Consider the following 17,612-nt stretch of genomic DNA (forward strand, 5'->3'; position numbering starts at 1 on the left):
ACTATAAAAATAAAATAAATAAATATTTATCTCTCAAATATAATCGGTCTATAATGTCTTAAATAAAATGAATAAAATATTTTTTTTAAAAATTACAATCTTAAATAAAAAATAAAGGCAAGGTCAGAATGCATTGTGACAAGCTCAGAGAAATGTAAATATAAATGTATTTGTATTTTATTCAAAACGAGTAATTAGATATTTTATCAAATTAAATTAAATTAAATTTAAAATGATGGTAAATACAATTAAACTAATTTGATAATACATTTTTATGTTATGACTGATTTATGACTATCAAATATATATATACTATTCTATCAAATAAAATATCTATATCTGTATATCTATAATGTATTAAAAAATATTAAACAAATAAAAATATTAAATAAAAATTAAAAGGCAACCTCAGAATGTATTGTGACAAGCTAGTAAAGTATAAATATATTTGTATTTCATTCAAAACTAAAAAGTTATTTTATAAAATAAAATCCACATCTTCTGTTTAGTGTTACGTCTGTTTCTCACACAAAGTATGGCTATGGTATGGCTTCAGACTTGGAATGGAGATGTATACTCTACTTTTAAGGTGCTTAACATACCTGGTTTTTATGAACTGTCAGTGTATGGGGACAAAAAGCTTAAAGCTTCTCAAAAAATATTTGAGAATCCATTTTGAAACGATGTGAGGCGAGTAAATAATGACAGAACTTTCATTTTTTGGATGAACTACTCTTTTAAACTTGATAGATGGAATAAGGAAAACAGTGTGGTTTGTTTGTGTTTTTTCCGTGACAGCCGGTTGCTCTCCAATATGTTGAACGTGAAGAAGATAAATTGCATTTTCTTTTATTTACTGCAAGGTTGCTCCTCTTTCGAGGGAAAAAAAAGATGGAAATATTTCCAGCCACGGCAGTGCTTATGGGCTGTTTCTTTTTTCGCCTTTGCCTGCTAAACATTTTCGGTCTAGACTTGTAGAGTTGTTGTCTGTAATGTGCGCTCAGGGTCCTGCGTCTCAATCAGTGATGATGAACTATGACAGGCCCGTCACGGAGTGTCATCTTCGAGAGATTGACAGCTTCACAGCGAGCACAGGACAGCACTGGCTAGCAGCGTCTCTCACGCCCGCTGTGGCTGAGAATGACTTTTCCCATGGCCTGCTCCTTTTTCTTCACAGTGAGTAAGACCAGCCTAGAGCAATTCCACAGGCTGCTCGGCACAGATATTGCTTGTGCCGCTGGTGGTCAGGGGTTCGGGTCCCCGCGGGCAGGCCCGGGATGGAACAGTCCTCCCTGGAGTGATGAGGTTCAAGGCCCTGCCTCGTGCTGAAGATGTGCATCGGTGCCAATGAGTCGAGCTGCTCCGGCCCACGCTCTTAATCAATAAGAGACATGAGGGAGCTGAAGACAATTAACCTCCAGGGCTGGCGAAATGAGTTCCAGAAAACATCAACAACACAGACTCATCAGGAATGAGGTGACAGGGAAACTGGGGAGGGCAGAGGACCTGTAGCAAGAGACAATCTAGCCTCTCACCTTTAACAAATAGGATATGGAGCACAGTTCACAATAGCTCTGTTGCAGAACTTACTTGGGCGCCATTCTGAATTGAATTGGAAATGCCTTACAATTCCAGATCACATGCTGGGTTTAAATTCAATCTGAACAAACAAGGTGCAGAATTGCTGTATTTGAATGTAAGAAATCCGAATTAAACTACTTTCAACTAGAATAGTTACAACTTTGAATGTTGGTTAAAGCTAGTTAATAGTTAAAAGGGTCATACTTTATTTTAAAGACCAGTTCTCACTATTAACTAGCTATTAACTACAACTTTTGCCTCAATAAATTCCTAATTTGCTAATTAATAATAGTTAGTAAGGTAGTTTAGGTATGAGGTACGCAAGTGTTTAAAGGGATAGTTCACCCAAAAATGAAAACTGTGTCATTAATTACTCACGCTCATGTCGTTCCAAACCCGTAAGACCTTCGTTCATCTTCAGTACACAAATTAAGATATTTTTTGATGAAATCCGAGAGCTTTCTAATCCTGCATAGGCAGCTATGCAACTGACATGTTTTATGGCTCAGAAAGTTAGTAAGGACATCAATAAAATAGTCAAAGTGACTATAGTAGTTCAAGTGTAATGTATTGAAGCTACAAGAAAACTTTTTGTGCGCAAAGAAAACAAAAATAATGACTTTATTTAGCTGTTTCTTCTCTTATGTACAGTTGAGGTCATAAGTTTACATACACCTTGCAGAATCTGCAAAATGTTAGTTAGTTTACCAAAATAAGGTCATACAAAATACATTCAAAATACATGTTATTTTTTATTTAGTACTGACCTGAATAAGATATTTCACATAAAAGACATTTACACATAGTCCACAAGAGAAAATAGTTGAATTTATTAAAAAATGACCCTGTTCAAAAATTTACATACACTTGATTTTTAATACTGTGTTGTTGCCTGAATGATGCACAGCAGTTTTTTTTAGTTTAGTGATGGTTGTTCATGAGTCTCTAGTTTGTCCTGAACAGTTAAACTGCCTGATGTTTTTCAGAAAAATCCGTCAGGTCCCATACATTCTTTCGTTTTTCAGCTTTTTTGTGTATTTGAACCCTTTTCAACAATGACTGTATGATTTTGAGATCCATCTTTTCAGATTGAGGACAGCTGAAGGGTTCAAACACTCACTGATGCTCCAGAAGGTAAAACAATGCATTAAGAGTTGGGGGTGAAAACTTCTGGAATTTGAAGATCAGGGTAAATTTAATTTATGTTGTCTTCTGGGAAACATGTAAATATATTCTGTATCTTCTGAAGGGCAGTGCTAAATGAAAAAAAAAAATAAATAAATAATAAAAAATGCACATCTACATCCTGTTCAAAAGTTTACACTCCTGGTTCATAATGCATAATTTTTCCTTCTGAAGCATCAGTGAGCATTTGAACCTTGTGTAATAGTTGCATATGAGTCCCTCAGTTGTCCTCAATGTGAAAAGATGGATCTCAAAATCATACAGTCATTGTTGGAAAGGGTTCAAATACACAAAAATGCTGAAAAACCAAAGAATTTGTGGGACCTGAAGGATTTTTCTGAAGAACAGCAGGCAGTGTAACTGTTTAGGACAACACAAAAAAAAAAAAAAAAAATACACAGCTGTGGATTATTCAGGTAACAATACAGTAAGAATCAAGCATATGTGAACTTTTGAATGGTGTGATTTATATATATTCAGCTATTTTGTTTTCTTGTGGACTATATGTAAACGTCTTTTATGTGAAGTATCTTATTCAGGTCAGTACTAAATAAAAAATAACATACATTTTGTATGATCCCTCTTATTTTGGCAAAATAATTTGCAAGGTGTATGTAAACTTATGACATCGACTGTACCATCTCCTATGCTTATAATACTCTAATAAGCATAAAAATACAAAAAATGTAGTAATTACATTTTAAATTTAAAAACAACTTTTTTACTATTACTTTTCAATACTGAATACAATATATCAGCATTTCCTTTGGTTTCTGTATAGAGCGAATGACGGAAAAATCTGAAGTTTCTCAAAGAAACTTATGAGCTACTTTTAGCAAAGATCGTTTTAGTGCCACATTACCAATTAGCATGAAATGCTTATGCATAAATGTAAGTCGAAAATATTAAGGGAGCAATATGAATATTAATGCACAAGAGTGTATTTTTGTGTCATCAAAGGAGAGGTTTGAATTATCATTCCATAATTTCCTTTTGTAGTGTATTAGCATATCCATTCATGATCAACCTCCCAGAGCACTATAAATAAGTCTTTTATCAGTCATTTTCACATAATTCTATTGAATTGCTTATAATAAGTAATTCCCTGAATATTTACAGATGAGTGTCGATACAAGACTCAAGCGCTCATCACGCTTACACTTGTGACGAGCTCCCATGAACTGCTATTGTTCTTAATAATTATAATGACTACATCCTTACCAAAGGGGAGGGCAAGGAGTGTTGTAACACCATCTATTTAACTAATGAAATGAGCTAGAGGGGGATCATATGTGACCACCACCCACCTGAGGTGATAGTAGAAGTCTATGTGTAAGAATTTACAGGATTTTAAAGTTTAATCAGTTTTATAGTTTAATTAGTGATCATGTTAATGGATGCTAAATGACAGTGAGCTGATATCAACTTAATCAGCGGGTTTGTTTTATGTATAACTGACTGTGTCAAGGTTAAAAAATATCTAGAAATACCACAAAAGGAGGCTTTTAATTATTTCCATTGTACTATGGAGCCCATCAAGATTGTACAAAATAACAGAGTATAGACCTGCACTGCCACTACATTTAAAATTACTTTTATTCAACGTGAATACATTAAATTGGTCAAAAGTGACAGTAAGGACATGTATAATCTTGTAAAAGAGTTTTATTGAAAAAAAAAATCCTTCTTTTCTATTCATCAAAGAATTGTGAAAAATGTATCAGTTTTCATAAAATATATTAAGTAGAATGGCTGTTTTCAACATTAATAATTAATAATAAAATGTTTCTTGAGCAGCAATTCAACATATTAAAATGGGTTCTGAAGGATTATGTGACACTGAAGACATTTTAAATTATATTAAAATATAAACCAGCTATTTTTAAATTGTATTTAAATTATTGTTATTATTTTACTCTATTTTTGAGCTTTAATGAGCATATGAGATTTCTTATAAAAACATTTAAAAACCTTACTGACCGCAAAATCAATTATGAGAATGCTCACAAATATAATAATTATTCACAAAAATAAATAAATAATTACATAAATAAAAATAAAAAAGTTGCGTCAAATTTTAATCACAATTATATAGTCTATAAATGCTTAAAAATGTTATAGAGGAGAGCGGGGCACAGCCTAACATTTTTTGACTTTGTCAGTTTTTTGTAAATTTTTTCCACATTAATTTCGCAATTGTCTAGTACAAATATGTGGTTTTGTTTCGTAACATTACAGTGCAGCTTTTTTCTTTATTTGCCCCAAAATAATGGAATTGAAATGTGACAACGTGCCCCATAGGTGGGTTACATTGTAACATCTGAGGGGCACACTGTATCATCTGGTCTAATGAAAAAAATATACAAGACAAACTAAAATATTTTGTCAATAAAAAAAATCCATTATGCCATTTTTTTTTTTTTTATTATTAAAAGTATTCTAATTTAAATTTGACAATGAATGCAAAACAAATAGATCTGTAACACCCATTGAACTGTTTGTGTATGTTTTGCCCTTGTCACACCCCCGTTGGACTGTTACGTTGGTTTCTCCCTTGTGTCCTTATATGGTTTTCCTGTTCCGTTTCTTGTTAAGTTCTCATTGGTTAATTATCCACACCTGTCCATGTATCGTTTGCACCCCCTTATAAGTTGGATTCTGTTCAGTGTTTGTTGTTGGGCCTTGATGTAGTTAGGTGTGTGTCTCCTTGCTGTTCCTGTTTACCCTTGTTCTTTGGATTATATTAAAGACTGTTAAATATATCTCGTCTTCGTGTGTCTCAGTCTGACACAACCCTGACAGAAGGTCCGAACTCAAGGTTATTTTGGTTGTGTGTTCTCCTGCCCTTGTTGGAATTACCAGTTTGGATTTGACTAAAGATTCCTGTTCGTGTTAATCTTGTCTTCATGCATTTCCTTGCCACACCCAACCGTGACAGAAGATCGGACCAACAAAAGTTAAGCGGCGTTTTCCCCACATTTTCTTTTTGTTTTTTTTATTCAGTGTTTTATTTTATGTTTTACCCCATTATGGATCTCCCTGCTGTCCTCCTCCATCTCCTGGAGCGGGGGAATCGCTCTCTCGAGGACCACACCAAGGACTTTATGTTCCTCACCTCCATGACACACTACCCGGTCAGCAGCCTTTGCTCGTTCTATCTAACTGGACTTAACCCAACCGCACGAGCTCAGCTATCCGGAAATGGTCCTCGTGAGAGCCTCGCCGCCTATGTTGAGTGGGTGCTGGTGTCCAGCAGATCTTCGCGGACCGTGGAGGACGACACCAGCCCCACTCCAGACCCAGAATCCAGCCAACCATCACCCCGTTTCGCGGAGCATGAGCCCGAGCCCACTGTGGACGGAGAGCCAGAGCCCAGCGTGACGGAGTCATCGCCATGTGGAGCGACAGAGCTGCGGATCGCCCAGGAGCCAGAGCCTCTCCTGTTGGACCAGGTGCGAGAGCCGGCCACAGAGCCTGCGACGGTGGACGTTCCAGATGGGCGTGAGGGTGCTGAGGACAGCACTGCCCACTGCACCACCGCTGAGGGTGAGCAATGCCTGGATCTGGGACTAATTGTTGTGGAACAAGATTTGACTAATTTCTTTGAAGATGTATATGAAGACATGCCCGCTCTTCTTCCACCATCTAAACTGCCTGACATCCTGGAACAAGATTTGAGTAATTTCTCTGAAGATGTAGATGAAGACATGCCCGCTCTTCTTCCACCATCTAAATTACCTGACTGCCTGGATTTCCCACCCACCCTCCCTCTGTCATCTCCATCTATTGTTTCTGCGGCCTCAGTCCCGCCACCGCTGTCTCCTGGCAGCCCATCTGCTCACCCTCAGCCCACCATCAGTGCGGTGGGCTCGCTGCGGGTCTGCCAGTCTCCATCGGTGTCGTGGTTGGAGGATTCCTCATCTCCGCCTCCGGCCTCAGAGTCCTGGACTCCGCCTCGGCCCTCCGACCCAGCGGCTCCACCCCGGCTCTCAGCTCCCTCATCTCCACTGAGCTCCATCATCCCTCCGGCTCCGCCTTGGTCGGTCGTCGTCCTGCCATCGCCTCAGGACTCCACTCCTTTGGCTGCGCCTCGTCGTAACACCCCTAGAACTGTTTGTGTTGGTTTTGCCCTTGTCACACCCCCGTTGAGCTGTTATGTTGGTTTCTCCCTTGTGTCCTTATATGGTTTTCCTGTTCCGTTTCTTAAGTTCTCATTGGTTAATTATCCACACCTGTCCATGTATCGTTTGCACCCCCTTATAAGTTGGATTCTGTTCAGTGTTTGTCGACGGACCTTGATGTAGTTTGGTGTGTGTCTCCCTGCTGTTCCTGTTTAAAGACTGTTAAATATATCTCGTCTTTGTGTGTCTCAGTCTGACACAACCCTGACAAGATCAGCCAAAATGCTTTACATTTCTTGAAATAATAATGTCTAAACATTAAACATTGATTGTCAGTCTTTATTTACCCATTTTTCGTGGCTTCTCATTAAAATTCATGAAAGTAATTAGTGTAAATTGCATCACTAATGTCATAGAGTAGCATTGTTTAATAATAGTAACGCAGTGTTACAATGTTCCCCATCTGTGCAACTAAAATTTAAAACGGTTAGTGTCTTCTGGTAGTTAGTGAAGCATTAAATTTATCTAACCTGAAAAATAACAGATTGGAGATTAAAATAATAGCAGATTTGTCTCATTTTAAATAAACTCTGAAAACAGTTTAAAAAAAAATAACTTCAGTCAGAAATGTACTAAATATTCAGCGCTTTTTTTTTTTTTTTTTTTTTTTTTTTTTAGCGGACTCAGACTTGTCACAGACTCAGATGCATTTTTACTCGGACTTGACTCGGTCTCTGAAAATATTCAGAGTCCAACCGAGTCCAGGGACAGTTGACGCAAATATCACTCACTCGATGCATTATCACGAAAGTGATATTCAGTATTTGCATGTGTTTAAGTTTTGTCCAATAGGCTACTTGAAAGCCGACAGGTTTATGTACGCACACACTCAAAGCGCTCTCACAGAACGCGCCTCTCAGTCAGTGTGTGAATGCTGAGTTCTCTTCTGCTTAAATTCTATTAGGTTGTGTTATTGCTACACACATACTCATCTCGGAGGCTTTTGATGTAAATGTAGGTGGTTTTTGTCCTAAGTAAACCTGAACAGTTGGGAGAAATACTGATGCATCGAAATTTTTGATCTGAGCATCAGATCCAGACGTTTTATAAATGTTAATCAAACAACAAAAGAAAAAGAGAAAATCACTCAATGTTCTTCACTGAATGACTTATTAACTTTTATATGAATCACCTTAATGTATACAGTGAAGATTCTGCAGTGTTTTATTTTTACATTTATTATTCATTAAAATGTCTGTAGTTTCTGTAATAGCCTTTAGATAAAGTCCAAAGATCTGAAAAATTCTAAAAAACTAAAAATTATATTTTTTAAACAGATTCTATTTTTCATTTGTATTTTTTTATTAATATATTTATATATAATTTTGCTTGTAAGTAATACTTGGAGGAATACTTGCCTTCAGTAAGCTTGAGAATGTTTTTGTACTTACATTATTTTATTAGTTTTTGCTGTATTTTCCTGGCCCTTGGTTTAGCTCCAACTTGCCTCAACACATCTGCCAGGGGGGTTCTAGTATGCCTAGTAAGAGCTTGATTAGCTGGTTCAGGTGTGTCTAATTGGGGCTGGAGCTAAAATCTGTAGGACACGTCCCTCCAGGACTGAGTTTGGGTTAAAACAATGTTAAGGTACTGACAAACAGTATTGTTTCCTTGGACTCGGACTCGGCCCTTTGGGACTCGGACTTGAACCATGTGTGTTACAACTAACCCTGCATTAGTTTGTGCCCTGTGCACCCCTATGTCCGCATGTTAACATGACCTGAAAATCAAATAATAAACCAGATATAAAATTGTGCAGTGAGCTTTTTATGAGAATCCTGTTGACCTGTTCTTTTATGAAGTGAACTTGCTTCTTTTGGCCAAAATAATAAACTTAACCCTTTTCTCACATCCTCTCAAGGAAGAAAAGGGTGTATTTAATCACATTTACTCTATCCCTGCCGTATCCCCACAGTCATCACATAGCGGTCCCAAGTCTGTCCAGCTTCACGTCAGCAGAAAAAAGGATCGCCTTTTATAATCTCATCGGTTCTCATGAGCCTCATCTCATCACAAATGTGTCCTGACAGAAGTCAGAAATTGGCAAAACTGTTTACACTACAAAAGATTTAGCATTTCGTTTGCTCTTTGTCATGTTTTTGGATACAAGACAGGACAGATGGATGTTTCTGATGAGCTTTTTGGTGACGTAATCACAATAGAGAGACGCTGAGAGACTATGTGAGACTTTCTCAGCATAATTGATATGAAACGTGTCTGCTTTGCTAGTGCTGCACAGCATGTGCTGTTGGCGACGTCAGTCGGCACTCATTAAAGCTGAAATGTGTAATATCTGGAAAAATAATTCAATAGACTCCTGTCTTTTAAAGGAAGCCTCTCGAGTCTTTATATTAAGGAAGTATTTTGACAATGAAACATTTCTAATACGTGACTCATAACAAATGCTCTGTAGTCTGTAATCTCGTGTCCTCTGTCCTTATCTTCCTGAGCGCAGATACTGCCACAATATCTAGACAGAGATAGAGTCAAACAGTAAAACTCCTTGCAGAGTACGCAATGACAGACAGTTTTAGTCTGACCCTCTGAACTTCCTTCTGGCAAGGAAACTTTGCAGAAGTTGGTCAGGCCACAGGCTGTGGTCGATATATAAAAGACTATGCAGAAATAAAGAACAGGAGCCATTATTTCATTCATTGATTTTTTTTTTCTGAAGATATATTTCAGGGCTCAACAATAAGGATGAATTGCCTGAGGGTTAGTGTGAGAGTGTTTCTGTCACTTGCCCCGATCTCTACTAGGCACACATGCATTTCAAAGATGGCTGTTAAAGAGCGCTTCATCTGGAAAGTATAGCTTTTTAATTATTGTGTACTAACTTTGCATGCATTCGAAATCAAAAATGTTTTGAAGACATCCATATTTTAGATGAAAACATGCATCAAGTTGCAGGTGATGCATATGTGCTGTTTGTGAATTTAGAGTTTTGCATTTGTTGATCATTACATTTTTATGCATTACAAACATAAGCATTTGATTTTCAGTGATGTGATTTTAACTGATTTTCACTTTTTGACCAAGTTAAAATTATCTAGCTGGTTTGCATAGAAGTTTTTGTATAGACTTGTGATTGTCTTGGAATCATCAGTTGGAACGGACTGAAAATTGCAACCAATGAGGAATGTTGATCATATCCCATTGTTTTCCAGCTGAAGTGTTTTTATGAGTATAGTCACATTATCACTGTATAATTTTCATGATCTCATATTGATCTTTAAAAATCTTGGTTGCATATGTAAAGAAACTGTTAGCGTAAAAAGTTTTTTGTGTCTCATTAAAAATATGTTGATGAATTTATACATTTGTATATATATAATGCCCTCCAAAAGTTTGGAAACGCCCTAGGAAAGTGGGTTTTTGGACAATATTGGCATGAATCCTTTTTAATTTGTGATAATTTTGCACTAATAAGGGACAACACAAACTACAAAAACACATTTTTATTACATAAACAGTTTATACATAGAAAAAATTAAATTTTCGATTCATCAAAATATCCACCATTAGCAGCTATTACAGCTCTGCACAATCTGGGCCTAAATTCATTGTATTCTAAACTTTGTATGTATGTATGTATGTTTGTGTATATATATATATATATATATGTACACACACTGACCAAAATTCTAAACACAACACTTTTGTTTTTGCCCCCATTTTTTCTGAGCTGAACTGAAGATCTAAGTCTTTTTCTATGTACACAAAAGGCCTATTTCTCTCAAATATTGTTTAAATGTGTGTTAGTGAGCACTTCTCCTTTGCCGAGATAATCCATCCACCTCACAGGTGTGGCATATCAAGAAGCTGATTAGACAACATGTTTATTTGCCTTAGGCTGGCTATAATACAAGGCCACTCTAAAATGTGCAGTTTTACTGTATTGTATCTGGTGTGACCACCATTTGCCTCACACAGTGAAACACATCTCCTTCGCATAGAGTTGATCCGGTTGTTGATTGTGGCCTGTGGAATGTTGGTCCACTCCTCTTCAATGGCTGTGCAAAGTTGCTGGATATTGGCAGGAACTGAAACCCGCTGTCGTATACGCCGATCCAGAGCATCCCAAACATGCTCAATGGGTGACATGTCTGGTGAGTATGCTGGCCATGCAAGAACTGGGATGTTTTCAGCTTCCAGGAATTGTGTACAGATCCTTGCAACATGGGGCCGTGCATTATCATGCTGCAACACGAGGTGATGGTTGTGGATGAATGGCACAACAATGGGCCTCAGGATCTCGTCACGGTATCTCTGTGCATTTAAAATGCCATCAATAAAATGCACCTGTGTTCGTTGTCCATAACATACGCCTGCCCATACCATAACCCCACTGCCACCATGGGCCACTCGATCCACAACGTTGACATCACCAAACCGCTCACCCACACGACGCCATACACGCTGTCTGCCATCTGTCCATGTGTACATTGAAAACTGGGACACCTCTCCAAAGTGCCAGACACCATCAAATGTGAGCATTTGCCCACTCAAGTCGGTTAAGATGACGAACTGCAGTCAGGTCGAGACCCCGATGAGGATGATGAGCAAGCAGATGAGCTTCCCTGAGACGGTTTCTGACAGTTTGTGCAGAAATTCTTTGGTTATGCAAACCGATTGTTGCAGCAGCTGTCCGGGTGGATGGTCTCAGATGATCTTGGAGGTGAAGATGTTGGATGTGGAGGTCCTGGACTGGTGTGGTTACACGTGGTCTGCGGTTGTGAGGCCGGTTGGATGTACTGCCAAATTCTCTGAAAATGAACATTCAATTCACGGACAACAGCTCTGGTGGACATTCCTGCAGTCAGCATGCCAATTGCATGCTCCCTCAAAACTTGCAACATCTGTGGCATTGTGCTGTGTGATAAAACTGCACATTTTAGAGTGGCCTTTTATTGTGGTCAGCCTAAGGCACACCTGTGCAATAATCATGCTGTCTAATCAGCATCCTGATATGCCACACCTGTGAGGTAGATGGATTATCTCGGCAAAGGAAAAGTGCTCACTAACACAGATTTAGACAGATTTGTGAACAAAATTTGAGAGAAATAGACCTTTTGTGTACATACAAAAAGTCTTAGATCTTTGAGTTCAGCTCATGAAAAATGGGGGCAAAAACAAAAGTGTTGCGTTTATAATTTTGGTCAGTGTAGAATGTTGCAAAACATTTTAAATGTTTGATTTTATCATATATTAAATCACTGAACTTTCTATTCATCAAATAATCTTGAAAAAAATTCCCACGCTGTCCACAAAAATATAATAAATTTTTTGTAAAAAGCAGCAATAAAATATTTTAAACCTTGATGATAATAATACAAATGAATTATTTGTTTATTTTTAGCATTGGCCGAAGTAATAAAATATAGTAATTGAGCAGCAAATCAGCATATTAACATGTAGCTCACAGAAATATATTATATTTTAAAATATATTACAATAAAAAAGTTTAAATAGTAATAATATTCTGTATTGTATTGTACTGTATTGTATTGTACTGTATTCTGTACTGAATTTTTAATCAAATAAATGCAGAGAGATTTTTTCACAAACATTAAAAATTATATTTTTTTGCCAGTGATAGTCTAAGTTAGAAAAATCCTTATTTTAACCCACTATGTTGGCTTGCCTCGTCACGATCAGTAAAAAATATCTAGCTGTGCTTTGCTTTCATCTGCTTCTTTAACAGAGTCCGTGAAAAACACTTTTATACTTGTTGAATCACCAGCTTTGAAAGCATAAAAAAACATTCCTCCGTCAACTTCACTGTCTTGTGCATTTGCAATTTATTCACAGATATGCGCTCTTCAGCTAGCGATAAATGAAGATGTTATCTCAAGGGCTTTTTGACCCATTACATTCCCTTTTTTTGTGGCGTAGCTTGTAAACAGCGTGAACGCGTCTCGTAAGTGAACAAGGCGAGAGTGGACGGATGCTGTTGATGTGAAGTGACTTAGTTACCAGCAGAACATCTCAGAAAAGCATGCCAGTGGCTTTTAGTTCTTGCAGCTTTGACATACGAGCGTAACTTCCATTTTCTACACGTGCATAAACTGGCTGTGCCTCAGGCGCTCATGCTGGTCATGAGAGAAAGAAGTCGTTAAGCACTTCTACCAGTTTTCCCTCGTCTCAATGTATTGCTGACTGTCGGAATATCGTAATCCCCCTTAAATCTCAGCTTTCTCGCTTCCTGCTTTATTTTCTTATTCGGATGTTGAAGTCCTACTGATTTCATTAAGCTTAGACAGGCATTTTCTCACCACTGATGTCGGCTCCATGCAGGCACCCACGTCTGGCCGAATGAATTTTAAAAAGTGGGTTAAAAAGATGGCCGCCTCTCCTGGGTGTTTCTCCCCTGTCTCTGTACTCATTACTCAACACAGAATCTCCATTAATAGACTGCTATGCATGCTAACAGTCCAAGCCGCTTCAAAAATGAGCCACGCTGTGATAGGAGCCTATGAAGTCTGCTTTTGGCTACCTGGTCTGCTTTATTGTCATTCTGTCATTTGCATCCATGAAAAGATCCAATATATTTAAAAAGAAAATTCTGCCATCGTTTACTCACCCTCATGTTGTTTAAAGTTTTTTTTTTTTATTTTATTATTTTTTTTATTTTTATACAGCTCTTGATTTAGTTACAATTTTTAAATATTTTAAAAGATAAACCTCTTTTAAATTTAGTAAATATTTTATCATGTCAAATTAATTTATTTGAGTCCATTTTGACCAAAATAACATGTCATTTGACAGAAATGAATACTTTTATGTGTGGAAATATTTCAGCATGTCAAATTCATTTAGGTTAATTTTGAATTGGCATATCATTTTAATTGAAAAATTAAACATTATTTATGTGCATATTTACGCTACCATTCAAAGGTTTGAGGTCAGTTCAAACCTTTTCATTTCTTTTTTTTCTTTCTTTTTTTTTGGACAGGAAATAATACATTCATTTATGCAAATCTATCAAAATTGAGAGTAACTACATTTACGATGTTACAGAAGATTTTTATTTCAAATATTCACCAACCAGTCCTGAAAAAAAGTTTCAAGAAAAAGTAAGCAGCATAATGGTTTTCAACATTGAAAATAGTAAAAAAACATAAATATCAAGTAAATCTAAAAATAAAAAAAGTAAATATTTCAAGTAAATATAAAAATAAGTAAATATGTCATTGTGTCAAATTAATTTATGTGACTAAATTTTGACCAAAATGCCATATCATTTTAATTCCAATAATTTTTCATTAAAATTAAACATTTTTAAAAAACAATTAAACATTATTTATATGAATATTTACACTATTTAAAGGTTTTTAGTCAGTTCAATAATTTTTTTGATAGAAATTAATACTTTTATTTATGCAAATTTATCAAAATTGACAGTAAATACATTTAAAATGTTACAGAATATTTCTATTTCAAATATTCACCAACCAGTGCTGAAAAAAATTATTGTTTTTTCAACATTAAAAACAGTAAGAAATTAATCAAATCAATAATAAAGATAATAGTAATAAATTAATTAATCAAATAAAAAAAAAATCTTACTGACCGCAACATTTTGAAAGGTAGTGTATATTATTTTTGTGCAAAATTAATTTTTAGACGTTAATTTAAACATGTATCAACATTTAGGAAAAACATCATGTGTATATATGTGTATATATATATGTATATATATATACATATATATATATATATATATATATATGATGTTTTATGTATATATATATATGTATATATATATATATATATATATATATATATATATATGTGTGTGTATATATATATATATATATATATATAATGTAGATAGAATTTTTTATGTTGTTACTGTTATTTTTAGTCATATTTTCATCTAAAATATGCTTTAATTAAAATAGTCTCATTGTCTTTTTTTTTGTGCCAGATGAAATGACTTTTTCTCAAAAGAAACCCCTCAAACGAAAAACAACAACAAAACAACAAAATAGTCTTGCTAATTTGCTTCATTTCCAACTCTATTAAAGCTACATGAAGGCTCTGCTGGTTTACTCTCTCTTTCTTCACATCCTCACCTTTTTGAAATTCATGGTTTGTTCTCTCACTCGCTCATTTCCAATCCGTATCCTGCTATTACATCCCAAAACCCCCTGGATGTTACGCCGAGATGTATGGCCGAGATACTGCTGACAAACATATTTTCTTTTCGCCGCTTGTCTCTACTGGATCCTGTTTTTTTCTTTCTCTGTGTATGTGTGTGTGTGTGTGTGTGTGTGCTTGTGTGAAGCTCTCCCTTCTGAATCACACTATTATTGTTTACTTCCACAAGATGGAAGAATCCAACTACAGTGACCTCCTCAATATTTAAAAACCAGAGGATTGCGAAGAACACGAGTCGATACTGCGACTCTCCATTGTACAGATGCTCAAGTGAGATGTTTCTGTCAGAAAGTGTTAATTCAGAATAAATTTTTAAACAGTCTAAAGTGCAGCTGATGCCGTAGTGTGTTCGATCACAGCTGCGGGAGAGAAACCTTTACATCTCGCAAGCTGAGAGAAGTGTGACATTTTTGTTGATCTTCCAATGAACACAAGACTCGGCGCTGTGCAATTAGTGCTTGAGAAAAAGAAGCGGTTGTGTTTAACTGTGCAAGTGGCTTATTGATGAGAACTATAACAGTCTATAGTGGAGCTCTACTGAAAAGTAGTTAGCTGGACTATAAGTTATTAACAAATGTAACTGCTAACTACACGGAGGCTTTTTAAAGCATTTAGTCAAGCTCTGAATTAGTCAGTGGAGCCTATAACGTGGATGGAGATGAAAATGTTCAATCAATACTGACCTTCCCTATATGAAAATTCTGTCATTAATTACTCACCCTCATGTCGTTCCAAACCTGTAAGACTTTCGTTCATCTTCAAAACACAAATTAAGATATTTTTGATGAAATCTGAGAGCTTTCAGACCCTGCATAGACAGCAACACAACTACCAAGTTCAAGGCCCAGAAAAGTAGTAAGGACATTATTAAAATACTCCAAAATACTCCTAACCCCTAAGTCCACTTTCGTTATGTATTCAGACCTGTTTGACAATATTTTGTTTAAAAGTTGAATGTTAAAGTTTGTGGTTCAAGTACTGTGTTCTGGCATTCTGTCTGACGTAAAAAGACAGCTGCAAAGTTACAGAAAATATATTATAAAATTCTATATGAAAACACTTGTTTTATGTGGAGTGGATAACATTAACAAATACAGTAGTTGAAAATGTATAACATCTGAATATTTAGAAATATAATGTAAAGTATGAGTATTTACAAAATAAAGTAACATATAATAAAATAAATGCTAAATATTTGTTTTGCTATGACCCCAAAAAAAAAAGAAACATTTGTGTTCTAGAAATATTACTAGAGCATGACTTATATGAACAGGTGAGTCATCTTTTGAAATGATTCATTAAAAATGAACCAGCAAACAAACCAATTTAGTCAAAAGAATCAGTTTGGACAACAATTTGTGTAAGAGAGAAATTTACTTACCCTTAAAGGAAAACTTCACTTCCAGAACAAACATTTACAGATAATGTACTCACCCCCTTGTCATCCAAGATGTTTGTGTCTTTCTTTCTTCAGGCATAAAGAAATTATGTTTCTTAAGGAAAACATTTCAGCATTTCTCTCCATATCCTATAGTGTCATCGAGTTTAAACTTCCAAAATGCAGTTTAAATGCAGCTTCAAAGGGCTCTAAACGATCCCAGCTGAGGAAGAAGGGACTTATCTAGCAAAACAATCAGTTATTTTCCAAAAAAAAGGTACAATTTATATACTTTTTAACCTCAAACGCTTGTCTTGTCTATTCTCCAACTTCAAAATCATCCATCCATCCATCCGTTTTACCTTTTTTTGTAAAGGGCATTTGATCTTCTTTGCACGTTCACTTTGTAAACACTGGGTCAGTACTTGTGCAGCGATGTGGGACTGTTTTGAAGTTGGAGGAGAAAATGAGATGAGAGTTTTTCGATTTCGAAATTGTACATTTTGTTAGAAAATAACCGATTGTTTCGCTAGATAAGACCCTTCTTCCTCAGCTGGGATTGTTTAGAGACCTTTGAAGCTGCATTTAAACTACATTTTAGAAGTTCAAACTTGTGGCCAACATAGAAGTCCACTACATGGAGAAAAATTGAAATGTTGAAATGAAATGTTTTCCTCAAAAAACATAATTTCTTTACAACTGAAGAAAGAAAAAGACAAACATCTTGGATGACAAGGGGGTGAGTAAATATCTGTACATTTTTGTTTTGGAAGTGAACTTCTTCTTTTAAGCACAAGGTGTTTAGACTTTCTTCTTTCAGACGAATGCAGTGTGAGGTATATTAAAAAATGTCCTGGCTCTTCCGAGCTTTATAATGGCAGTGAATGGGTGTTGAGATTTTGAGTTCACTAAAGTGCATTCACCATCATAAAAAGTACTCCACATAGCTCTGGAGGGTTAATAAAGGCCTTCTGAAGCAAATCAATGCGTTTGTAAAGGAAAATAAGCATATAACTTTATAAACCGTAATCTCTAGCTTTTGCTAACGGTCATGCATTCACGAGATAGTGGTGTTCCAGTAGATGTCATAGAACCTAGGCATAGCGTAAACTCCAGAGAGTATA

The 17,612-nt window shown here is 36.0% G+C and overlaps 1 protein-coding gene across 2 annotated transcripts in view; it reads left to right on the plus strand.

The window, feature by feature from the left end:
* fibcd1a (fibrinogen C domain containing 1a) overlaps positions 1 to 17,612 on the plus strand; it is a 155,161-nt gene that overhangs the window by 102,234 nt on the left and 35,315 nt on the right. The gene's annotated exons all lie outside the window — the stretch shown is intronic.

Source organism: Labeo rohita, chromosome 8 (genome assembly GCF_022985175.1).
Source record: "Labeo rohita strain BAU-BD-2019 chromosome 8, IGBB_LRoh.1.0, whole genome shotgun sequence".
NCBI lineage: Eukaryota > Metazoa > Chordata > Actinopteri > Cypriniformes > Cyprinidae > Labeo > Labeo rohita.